The sequence below is a fragment of the Pimephales promelas genome, chromosome 9, assembly GCF_988280905.1.
Source record: "Pimephales promelas chromosome 9, fPimPro1.hap1.1, whole genome shotgun sequence".
NCBI classification, from domain to species: domain Eukaryota; kingdom Metazoa; phylum Chordata; class Actinopteri; order Cypriniformes; family Leuciscidae; genus Pimephales; species Pimephales promelas.
Window position 1 is genome coordinate 26,012,324 of NC_142777.1, and position 12,429 is coordinate 26,024,752.

A 12,429-nucleotide genomic window follows, 5' to 3' on the forward strand; every position below is an offset into this window, starting at 1 on the left:
CAAAACTCTGGATTCTGATAGAGGGCCACTTGACTTTCACCTGAGTGCAAAAATGGAGGCTCTAGACCCTTCCAGAGCTGAGATATCAAAATTCAAAATTTCGACCAGAAAAAAAACGACAGTGTTACCCCTTTCGTTTTTTTTTCATTTTCGGGCGAAAAATTAAGTTTCTCCAATCTTCTCAAAACTCTGGATTCTGATAGAGGGCAGTGAGACTTTGACCTGAGTGCAAAAATGGAGGCTCTATACCCTTCTAGAGCTGAGATATTGAAATTCAAAATATCGACCCGAAAAAAAAACGACAGTGTTACCCCTTTCGTTTTTTTTCATTTTCGGGCGAAAAATTAAGTTTCTCCAATCTTCTCAAAACTCTGGATTCTGATAGAGGGCTGTGAGACTTTGACCTGAGTGCAAAAATGGAGGCTCTAGACCCTTCCAGAGCTGAGATATCAAAACTCAAAATTTCGACCCGAAAAAAAAAAAACGACAGTGTTACCCCTTTCGTTTTTTTTCATTTTCGGGCGAAAAATTAAGGTTCTCCAATCTTCTCAAAACTCTGGATTATGATAGAGGGCTGTGAGACTTTGACCTGAGTGCAAAAAAAGAGGCTCTAGACCCTTCCAGAGCTGAGATATCGAAACTCAAAATTTCGACCCGAAAAAAAAAAAAACGACAGTGTTACCCCTTTCGTTTTTTTTTTCATTTTCAGGCGAAAAATTAAGTTTCTCCAATCTTCTCAAAACTCTGGATTTTGATAGAGGGCTGTAAGACTTTCACCTGAGTGCAAAAATGGAGGCTCTAGACCCTTCCAGAGCTGAGATACCAAAATTCTAAATTTCGACCCGAAAAAAAAACGACAGTGTTACCCCTTTCGTTTTTTTTTCATTTTCGGGCGAAAAATTACGTTTCTCCAATCTTCTCAAAACTCTGGATTCTGATAGAGGGCAGTGAGACTTTGACCTGAGTGCAAAAATGGAGGCTCTAGACCCTTCTAGAGCTGAGATATTGAAATTCAAAATATCGACCCGAAAAAAAAAACGACAGTGTTACCCCTTTCGTTTTTTTTCATTTTCGGTCGAAAAATTAAGTTTCTCCAATCTTCTCAAAACTCTGGATTATGATAGAGGGCTGTGAGACTTTTACCTGAGTGCAAAAATGGAGGATCTAGACCCTTCCAGAGCTGAGATATCGAAATTCAAAATTTCGACCTAAAAAAAAAACGACAGTGTTACCCCTTTCGTTTTTTTTCGTTTTCGGGCGAAAAGTTAAGTTTCTCCAATCTTCTCAAAACTCTGGATTATGATCGAGGGCTGTGAGACTTTGACCTGAGTGCAAAAATGGAGGCTCTAGACCCTTCCAGTAGGGATGGGGAAATGAAGCTTCATGAAGCAATGAGGCTTTCCCCTGACTGTTCCGGGAAAAGATTCAAAGCTTCGAGAGTGTCGAGGACAGCGCCATCCTGTGCTTATTTAAAATAAAGCAGCCAGAAGCTCTGGCAGATGAAGCAACCACAACACACTACATAGTTTCAATGTTATGTGTACAAATAAAAAACTAACATGTTTGTGTTTGATTTGTTCATTTAATAAATTCATTTTCCTATTAAAGTGTGATAATAAAATATAATATAAGCTTATATGATTCAATAAGATTTAATGTAGGCTTACTCTATCTCTCTCTCTCTGTACACACACACACACATAATGAAGAAGAACATTGTCTGACAGGATCATATGTTTTTAAATGTATGACACTTGGCAGTGGTAGTGCTTATGTAACTGTAGGAATGAAAGAAAGGTGATAAAGTTTTTAATTATTTTTATTTAGAAATGAAAGCTGTTTCACAGTGTTGGGGCTGTCTATGTCTACTCTTACACAGTACCTTCCCAGCCTTAGAGAACACTCTTTCACATGGCACAGGGGAGGCCGGGGTACAAAAAAAATGTAATGCCAATGTATATAGGTGGGGGTAGACATGTTTCTGCAGTCTCAAATATTCAAGTAGACAACAACAAAAAGACAAAACAAAAAAGAATAGACTAAGTAGTGAAAAATACATTTTGGTTATTTAATAAATTATATGTTTTAACTTTCAAAGTACAGCACTCTCCTCAAACACCCATAAACCAGACTGAGGCAACATTGACTCGCTAAATGAGATCTGGAGTTCGAGCCTTCTGACACGCAAAGCAAAACTTGCACGTGATTGGACAAAAAGTGAGGCTTCATTTGTCATCGATCACGTGACTCTGGGAAAACCAATACACACCCCGATACGGGGCTTCACTAGAAATTGTGTTGCATATATGATACGCGCATCGAAGCTTCAGTGTCATACGTAACATCACTACCTTCCAGAGCTGAGATATCAAAATGCAAAATTTCGACCCGAAAAAAAAACCGACAGTGTTACCCCTTTCATTTTTTTCCGTTTTCGGTCGAAAAATTAAGTTTCTCCAATCTTCTCAAAACTCTGGATTCTGATAGAGGGCTGTGAGACTTTGACCTGAGTGCAAAAATGGAGGCTCTAGACCCTTCCAGAGCTGAGATATCAAAATTCAAAATTTCGACCAGAAAAAAAAAACGACAGTGTTACCCCTTTCGTTTTTTTCCGTTTTCGGGCGAAAAATTAAGTTTCTCCAATCTTCTCAAAACTCTGGATTATGATAGAGGGCTGTGAGACTTTGACCTGAGTGCAAAAATGGAGGATCTAGACCCTTCCAGAGCTGAGAAATCGAAATTCAAAATTTCGACCTGAAAAAAAAACGACAGTGTTACCCCTTTCGTTTTTTTTCGTTTTCGGGCGAAAAGTTAAGTTTCTCCAATCTTCTCAAAACTCTGGATTATGATCGAGGGCTGTGAGACTTTGACCTGAGTGCAAAAATGGAGGCTCTAGACCCTTCCAGAGCTGAGACATCAAAATTCAAAATTTCGACCCGAAAAAAAACGACAGTGTTACCCCTTTCGTTTTTTTTCATTTTCGGGCGAAAAATTAAGGTTCTCCAATCTTCTCAAAACTCTGGATTATGATAGAGGGCTGTGAGACTTTGACCTGAGTGCAAAAATGGAGGATCTAGACCCTTCCAGAGCTGAGAAATCGAAATTCAAAATTTCGACCTGAAAAAAAAAGGACAGTGTTACCCCTTTCGTTTTTTTTCGTTTTCGGGCGAAAAGTTAAGTTTCTCCAATATTCTCAAAACTCTGGATTATGATCGAGGGCTGTGAGACTTTGACCTGAGTGCAAAAATGGAGGCTCTAGACCCTTCCAGAGCTGAGATATCAAAATTCAAAATTTCGACCAGAAAAAAAAAAACGACAGTGTTACTTACCCCTTTCGTTTTTTTCCGTTTTCGGGCGAAAAATTAAGTTTCTCCAATCTTCTCAAAACTCTGGATTATGATAGAGGGTTGTGAGACTTTGACCTGAGAACAAAAATGGAGGATCTAGACCCTTCCAGAGCTGAGAAATCGAAATTCAAAATTTCGACCTGAAAAAAAAAACGACAGTGTTACCCCTTTCGTTTTTTTCCGTTTTCGGGCGAAAAATTAAGTTTCTCCAATCTTCTCAAAACTCTGGATTCTGATAGAGGGCTGTGAGACTTTGACCTGAGTGCAAAAATGGAGGCTCTAGACCCTTCCAGAGCTGAGATATCAAAATTCAAAATTTCGACCAGAAAAAAAAATGACAGTGTTACCCCTTTCGTTTTTTTCCGTTTTCGGGCGAAAAATTAAGTTTCTCCAATCTTCTCAAAACTCTGGATTATGATAGAGGGCTGTGAGACTTTGACCTGAGTGCAAAAATGGAGGATCTAGACCCTTCCAGAGCTGAGAAATCGAAATTCAAAATTTCGACCTGAAAAAAAAAACGACAGTGTTACCCCTTTCGTTTTTTTTCGTTTTCGGGCGAAAAGTTAAGTTTCTCCAATCTTCTCAAAACTCTGGATTATGATCGAGGGCTGTGAGACTTTGACCTGAGTGCAAAAATGGAGGCTCTAGACCCTTCCAGAGCTGAGATATCAAAATTCAAAATTTCGACCCGAAAAAAAACGACAGTGTTACCCCTTTCGTTTTTTTTCATTTTCGGGCGAAAAATTAAGTTTCTCCAATCTTCTCAAAACTCTGGATTCTGATAGAGGGCTGTGAGACTTTGACCTGAGTGCAAAAATGGAGGCTCTAGACCCTTCCAGAGCTGAGATATCGAAACTCAAAATTTCGACCCGAAAAAAAAAACGACAGTGTTACCCCTTTCGTTTTTTTTTTCATTTTCGGGCGAAAAATTAAGGTTCTCCAATCTTCTCAAAACTCTGGATTATGATAGAGGGCTGTGAGACTTTGACCTGAGTGCAAAAATGGAGGATCTAGACCCTTCCAGACCTGAGAATTCGAAATTCAAAATTTCGACCTGAAAAAAAAACGACAGTGTTACCCCTTTCGTTTTTTTCGTTTTCGGGCGAAAAGTTAAGTTTCTCCAATCTTCTCAAAACTCTGGATTATGATCGAGGGCTGTGAGACTTTGACCTGAGTGCAAAAATGGAGGCTCTAGACCCTTCCAGAGCTGAGATATCAAAATTCAAAATTTCGACCCGAAAAAAAACGACAATATTACCCCTTTCGTTTTTTTTCGTTTTCGGGCGAAAAATTAAGTTTCTCCAATCTTCTCAAAACTCTGGATTCTGATAGAGGGCTGTGAGACTTTGACCTGAGTGCAAAAATGGAGGCTCTAGACCCTTCCAGAGCTGAGATATCGAAACTCAAAATTTCGACCAGAAAAAAAAAAACGACAGTGTTACCCCTTTCGTTTTTTTTCATTTTCGGGCGAAAAATTAAGGTTCTCCAATCTTCTCAAAACTCTGGATTATGATAGAGGGCTGTGAGACTTTGACCTGAGTGCAAAAATGGAGGCTCTAGACCCTTCCAGAGCTGAGATATCAAAATTCAAAATTTCGACCACAAAAAAAAACGACAGTGTTACCCCTTTCGTTTTTTTCCGTTTTCGGGCGAAAAATTAAGTTTCCCCAATCTTCTCAAAACTCTGGATTATGATAGAGGGCTGTGAGACTTTGACCTGAGAGCAAAAATGGAGGATCTAGACCCTTCCAGAGCTGAGAAATCGAAATTCAAAATTTCGACATGAAAAAAAAACGACAGTGTTACCCCTTTCGTTTTTTTTCGTTTTCGGGCGAAAAGTTAAGTTTCTCCAATCTTCTCAAAACTCTGGATTATGATCGAGGGCTGTGAGACTTTGACCTGAGTGCAAAAATGGAGGCTCTAGACCCTTCCAGAGCTGAGATATCAAAATTCAAAATTTCGACCCGAAAAAAAACGACAGTGTTACCCCTTTCGTTTTTTTTCATTTTCGGGCGAAAAATTAAGGTTCTCCAATCTTCTCAAAACTCTGGATTATGATCGAGGGCTGTGAGACTTTGACCTGAGTGCAAAAATGGAGGCTCTAGACCCTTCCAGAGCTGAGACATCAAAATTCAAAATTTCGACCCGAAAAAAAACGACAGTGTTACCCCTTTCGTTTTTTTTCATTTTCGGGCGAAAAATTAAGGTTCTCCAATCTTCTCAAAACTCTGGATTATGATAGAGGGCTGTGAGACTTTGACCTGAGTGCAAAAATGGAGGATCTAGACCCTTCCAGAGCTGAGAAATCGAAATTCAAAATTTCGACCTGAAAAAAAAAGGACAGTGTTACCCCTTTCGTTTTTTTTCGTTTTCGGGCGAAAAGTTAAGTTTCTCCAATATTCTCAAAACTCTGGATTATGATCGAGGGCTGTGAGACTTTGACCTGAGTGCAAAAATGGAGGCTCTAGACCCTTCCAGAGCTGAGATATCAAAATTCAAAATTTCGACCAGAAAAAAAAAAACGACAGTGTTACTTACCCCTTTCGTTTTTTTCCGTTTTCGGGCGAAAAATTAAGTTTCTCCAATCTTCTCAAAACTCTGGATTATGATAGAGGGTTGTGAGACTTTGACCTGAGAACAAAAATGGAGGATCTAGACCCTTCCAGAGCTGAGAAATCGAAATTCAAAATTTCGACCTGAAAAAAAAAACGACAGTGTTACCCCTTTCGTTTTTTTCCGTTTTCGGGCGAAAAATTAAGTTTCTCCAATCTTCTCAAAACTCTGGATTCTGATAGAGGGCTGTGAGACTTTGACCTGAGTGCAAAAATGGAGGCTCTAGACCCTTCCAGAGCTGAGATATCAAAATTCAAAATTTCGACCAGAAAAAAAAATGACAGTGTTACCCCTTTCGTTTTTTTCCGTTTTCGGGCGAAAAATTAAGTTTCTCCAATCTTCTCAAAACTCTGGATTATGATAGAGGGCTGTGAGACTTTGACCTGAGTGCAAAAATGGAGGATCTAGACCCTTCCAGAGCTGAGAAATCGAAATTCAAAATTTCGACCTGAAAAAAAAAACGACAGTGTTACCCCTTTCGTTTTTTTTCGTTTTCGGGCGAAAAGTTAAGTTTCTCCAATCTTCTCAAAACTCTGGATTATGATCGAGGGCTGTGAGACTTTGACCTGAGTGCAAAAATGGAGGCTCTAGACCCTTCCAGAGCTGAGATATCAAAATTCAAAATTTCGACCCGAAAAAAAACGACAGTGTTACCCCTTTCGTTTTTTTTCATTTTCGGGCGAAAAATTAAGTTTCTCCAATCTTCTCAAAACTCTGGATTCTGATAGAGGGCTGTGAGACTTTGACCTGAGTGCAAAAATGGAGGCTCTAGACCCTTCCAGAGCTGAGATATCGAAACTCAAAATTTCGACCCGAAAAAAAAAACGACAGTGTTACCCCTTTCGTTTTTTTTTTCATTTTCGGGCGAAAAATTAAGGTTCTCCAATCTTCTCAAAACTCTGGATTATGATAGAGGGCTGTGAGACTTTGACCTGAGTGCAAAAATGGAGGATCTAGACCCTTCCAGACCTGAGAATTCGAAATTCAAAATTTCGACCTGAAAAAAAAACGACAGTGTTACCCCTTTCGTTTTTTTCGTTTTCGGGCGAAAAGTTAAGTTTCTCCAATCTTCTCAAAACTCTGGATTATGATCGAGGGCTGTGAGACTTTGACCTGAGTGCAAAAATGGAGGCTCTAGACCCTTCCAGAGCTGAGATATCAAAATTCAAAATTTCGACCCGAAAAAAAACGACAATGTTACCCCTTTCGTTTTTTTTCGTTTTCGGGCGAAAAATTAAGTTTCTCCAATCTTCTCAAAACTCTGGATTCTGATAGAGGGCTGTGAGACTTTGACCTGAGTGCAAAAATGGAGGCTCTAGACCCTTCCAGAGCTGAGATATCGAAACTCAAAATTTCGACCAGAAAAAAAAAAACGACAGTGTTACCCCTTTCGTTTTTTTTCATTTTCGGGCGAAAAATTAAGGTTCTCCAATCTTCTCAAAACTCTGGATTATGATAGAGGGCTGTGAGACTTTGACCTGAGTGCAAAAATGGAGGCTCTAGACCCTTCCAGAGCTGAGATATCAAAATTCAAAATTTCGACCACAAAAAAAAACGACAGTGTTACCCCTTTCGTTTTTTTCCGTTTTCGGGCGAAAAATTAAGTTTCCCCAATCTTCTCAAAACTCTGGATTATGATAGAGGGCTGTGAGACTTTGACCTGAGAGCAAAAATGGAGGATCTAGACCCTTCCAGAGCTGAGAAATCGAAATTCAAAATTTCGACATGAAAAAAAAACGACAGTGTTACCCCTTTCGTTTTTTTTCGTTTTCGGGCGAAAAGTTAAGTTTCTCCAATCTTCTCAAAACTCTGGATTATGATCGAGGGCTGTGAGACTTTGACCTGAGTGCAAAAATGGAGGCTCTAGACCCTTCCAGAGCTGAGATATCAAAATTCAAAATTTCGACCCGAAAAAAAACGACAGTGTTACCCCTTTCGTTTTTTTTCATTTTCGGGCGAAAAATTAAGGTTCTCCAATCTTCTCAAAACTCTGGATTAGGATAGAGGGCTGTGAGACTTTGACCTGAGTGCAAAAATGGAGGCTCTAGACCCTTCCAGAGCTGAGATATCAAAATTCAAAATTTCGACCACAAAAAAAAACGACAGTGTTACCCCTTTCGTTTTTTTCCGTTTTCGGGCGAAAAATTAAGTTTCCCCAATCTTCTCAAAACTCTGGATTATGATAGAGGGCTGTGAGACTTTGACCTGAGAGCAAAAATGGAGGATCTAGACCCTTCCAGAGCTGAGAAATCGAAATTCAAAATTTCGACATGAAAAAAAAACGACAGTGTTACCCCTTTCGTTTTTTTTCGTTTTCGGGCGAAAAGTTAAGTTTCTCCAATCTTCTCAAAACTCTGGATTATGATCGAGGGCTGTGAGACTTTGACCTGAGTGCAAAAATGGAGGCTCTAGACCCTTCCAGAGCTGAGATATCAAAATTCAAAATTTCGACCCGAAAAAAAACGACAGTGTTACCCCTTTCGTTTTTTTTCATTTTCGGGCGAAAAATTAAGTTTCTCCAATCTTCTCAAAACTCTGGATTCTGATAGAGGGCTGTGAGACTTTGACCTGAGTGCAAAAATGGAGGCTCTAGACCCTTCCAGAGCTGAGATATCGAAACTCAAAATTTCGACCCGAAAAAAAAAAACGACAGTGTTACCCCTTTCGTTTTTTTTCATTTTCGGGCGAAAAATTAAGGTTCTCCAATCTTCTCAAAACTCTGGATTATGATAGAGGGCTGTGAGACTTTGACCTGAGTGCAAAAATGGAGGCTCTAGACCCTTCCAGAGCTGAGATATCAAAATTCAAAATTTCGACCAGAAAAAAAAACGACAGTGTTACCCCTTTCGTTTTTTTTCGTTTTCGGGCGAAAAATTAAGTTTCTCCAATCTTCTCAAAACTCTGGATTCTGATAAAGGGCCACTTGACTTTGACCTGAGTGCAAAAATGGAGGCTCTAGACCCTTCCAGAGCTGAGATATCAAAATTCAAAATTTCGACCCGAAAAAAAAAACGACAGTGTTACCCCTTTCGTTTTTTTTCGTTTTCGGGCGAAAAATTAAGTTTCTCCAATCTTCTCAAAACTCTGGATTCTGATAGAGGGCTGTGAGACTTTGACCTGAGTGCAAAAATGGAGGCTCTAGACCCTTCCAGAGCTGAGATATCAAAATTCAAAATTTCGACCAGAAAAAAAAAACGACAGTGTTACCCCTTTCGTTTTTTTCCGTTTTCGGGCGAAAAATTAAGTTTCTCCAATCTTCTCAAAACTCTGGATTCTGATAGAGGGCCACTTGACTTTCACCTGAGTGCAAAAATGGAGGCTCTAGACCCTTCCAGAGCTGAGATATCAAAATTCAAAATTTCGACCAGAAAAAAAAACGACAGTGTTACCCCTTTCGTTTTTTTTCATTTTCGGGCGAAAAATTAAGTTTCTCCAATCTTCTCAAAACTCTGGATTCTGATAGAGGGCAGTGAGACTTTGACCTGAGTGCAAAAATGGAGGCTCTAGACCCTTCCAGAGCTGAGATATCAAAATTCAAAATTTCGACCAGAAAAAAAAACGACAGTGTTACCCCTTTCGTTTTTTTTCATTTTCGGGCGAAAAATTAAGTTTCTCCAATCTTCTCAAAACTCTGGATTCTGATAGAGGGCAGTGAGACTTTGACCTGAGTGCAAAAATGGAGGCTCTAGACCCTTCTAGAGCTGAGATATTGAAATTCAAAATATCGACCCGAAAAAAAAAACGACAGTGTTACCCCTTTCGTTTTTTTTCATTTTCGGGCGAAAAATTAAGGTTCTCCAATCTTCTCAAAACTCTGGATTATGATAGAGGGCTGTGAGACTTTGACCTGAGTGCAAAAAAAGAGGCTCTAGACCCTTCCAGAGCTGAGATATCGAAACTCAAAATTTCGACCTGAAAAAAAAAAAAAACGACAGTGTTACCCCTTTCGTTTTTTTTTTCATTTTCAGGCGAAAAATTAAGTTTCTCCAATCTTCTCAAAACTCTGGATTTTGATAGAGGGCTGTAAGACTTTCACCTGAGTGCAAAAATGGAGGCTCTAGACCCTTCCAGAGCTGAGATACCAAAATTCTAAATTTCGACCCGAAAAAAAAACGACAGTGTTACCCCTTTCGTTTTTTTTTCATTTTCGGGCGAAAAATTAAGTTTCTCCAATCTTCTCAAAACTCTGGATTCTGATAGAGGGCAGTGAGACTTTGACCTGAGTGCAAAAATGGAGGCTCTAGACCCTTCTAGAGCTGAGATATTGAAATTCAAAATATCGACCCGAAAAAAAAAACGACAGTGTTACCCCTTTCGTTTTTTTTCATTTTCGGTCGAAAAATTAAGTTTCTCCAATCTTCTCAAAACTCTGGATTATGATAGAGGGCTGTGAGACTTTGACCTGAGTGCAAAAATGGAGGATCTAGACCCTTCCAGAGCTGAGATATCGAAACTCAAAATTTCGACCAGAAAAAAAAAAACGACAGTGTTACCCCTTTCGTTTTTTTTCATTTTCGGGCGAAAAATTAAGGTTCTCCAATCTTCTCAAAACTCTGGATTATGATAGAGGGCTGTGAGACTTTGACCTGAGTGCAAAAATGGAGGCTCTAGACCCTTCCAGAGCTGAGATATCAAAATTCAAAATTTCGACCACAAAAAAAAAAAACGACAGTGTTACCCCTTTCGTTTTTTTCCGTTTTCGGGCGAAAAATTAAGTTTCCCCAATCTTCTCAAAACTCTGGATTATGATAGAGGGCTGTGAGACTTTGACCTGAGAGCAAAAATGGAGGATCTAGACCCTTCCAGAGCTGAGAAATCGAAATTCAAAATTTCGACATGAAAAAAAAACGACAGTGTTACCCCTTTCGTTTTTTTTCGTTTTCGGGCGAAAAGTTAAGTTTCTCCAATCTTCTCAAAACTCTGGATTCTGATAGAGGGCTGTGAGACTTTGACCTGAGTGCAAAAATGGAGGCTCTAGACCCTTCCAGAGCTGAGATATCAAAATTCAAAATTTCGACCAGAAAAAAAAACGACAGTGTTACTTACCCCTTTCGTTTTTTTTCATTTTCGGGCGAAAAATTAAGTTTCTCCAATCTTCTCAAAACTCTGGATTCTGATAGAGGGCTGTGAGACTTTGACCTGAGTGCAAAAATGGAGGCTCTAGACCCTTCCAGAGCTGAGATATCGAAATTCAAAATTTCGACCTGAAAAAAAAAACGACAGTGTTACCCCTTTCGTTTTTTTTCGTTTTCGGGCGAAAAGTTAAGTTTCTCCAATCTTCTCAAAACTCTGGATTATGATCGAGGGCTGTGAGACTTTGACCTGAGTGCAAAAATGGAGGCTCTAGACCCTTCCAGAGCTGAGATATCAAAATTCAAAATTTCGACCCGAAAAAAAACGACAGTGTTACTTACCCCTTTCGTTTTTTTTTCATTTTCGGGCGAAAAATTAAGTTTCTCCAATCTTCTCAAAACTCTGGATTCTGATAGAGGGCTGTGAGACTTTGACCTGAGTGCAAAAATGGAGGCTCTAGACCCTTCCAGAGCTGAGATATCGAAACTCAAAATTTCGACCCGAAAAAAAAAACGACAGTGTTACCCCTTTCGTTTTTTTTTTCATTTTCGGGCGAAAAATTAAGGTTCTCCAATCTTCTCAAAACTCTGGATTATGATAGAGGGCTGTGAGACTTTGACCTGAGTGCAAAAATGGAGGATCTAGACCCTTCCAGAGCTGAGAATTCGAAATTCAAAATTTCGACCTGAAAAAAAACCGACAGTGTTACCCCTTTCGTTTTTTTCGTTTTCGGGCGAAAAGTTAAGTTTCTCCAATCTTCTCAAAACTCTGGATTATGATCGAGGGCTGTGAGACTTTGACCTGAGTGCAAAAATGGAGGCTCTAGACCCTTCCAGAGCTGAGATATCAAAATTCAAAATTTCGACCCGAAAAAAAACGACAGTGTTACCCCTTTCGTTTTTTTTCGTTTTCGGGCGAAAAATTAAGTTTCTCCAATCTTCTCAAAACTCTGGATTCTGATAGAGGGCTGTGAGACTTTGACCTGAGTGCAAAAATGGAGGCTCTAGACCCTTCCAGAGCTGAGATATCGAAACTCAAAATTTCGACCAGAAAAAAAAAAACGACAGTGTTACCCCTTTCTTTTTTTTCATTTTCGGGCGAAAAATTAAGGTTCTCCAATCTTCTCAAAACTCTGGATTATGATAGAGGGCTGTGAGACTTTGACCTGAGTGCAAAAATGGAGGCTCTAGACCCTTCCAGAGCTGAGATATCAAAATTCAAAATTTCGACCACAAAAAAAAACGACAGTGTTACCCCTTTCGTTTTTTTCCGTTTTCGGGCGAAAAATTAAGTTTCCCCAATCTTCTCAAAACTCTGGATTATGATAGAGGGCTGTGAGACTTTGACCTGAGAGCAAAAATGGAGGATCTAGACCCTTCCAGAGCTGAGAAATCGA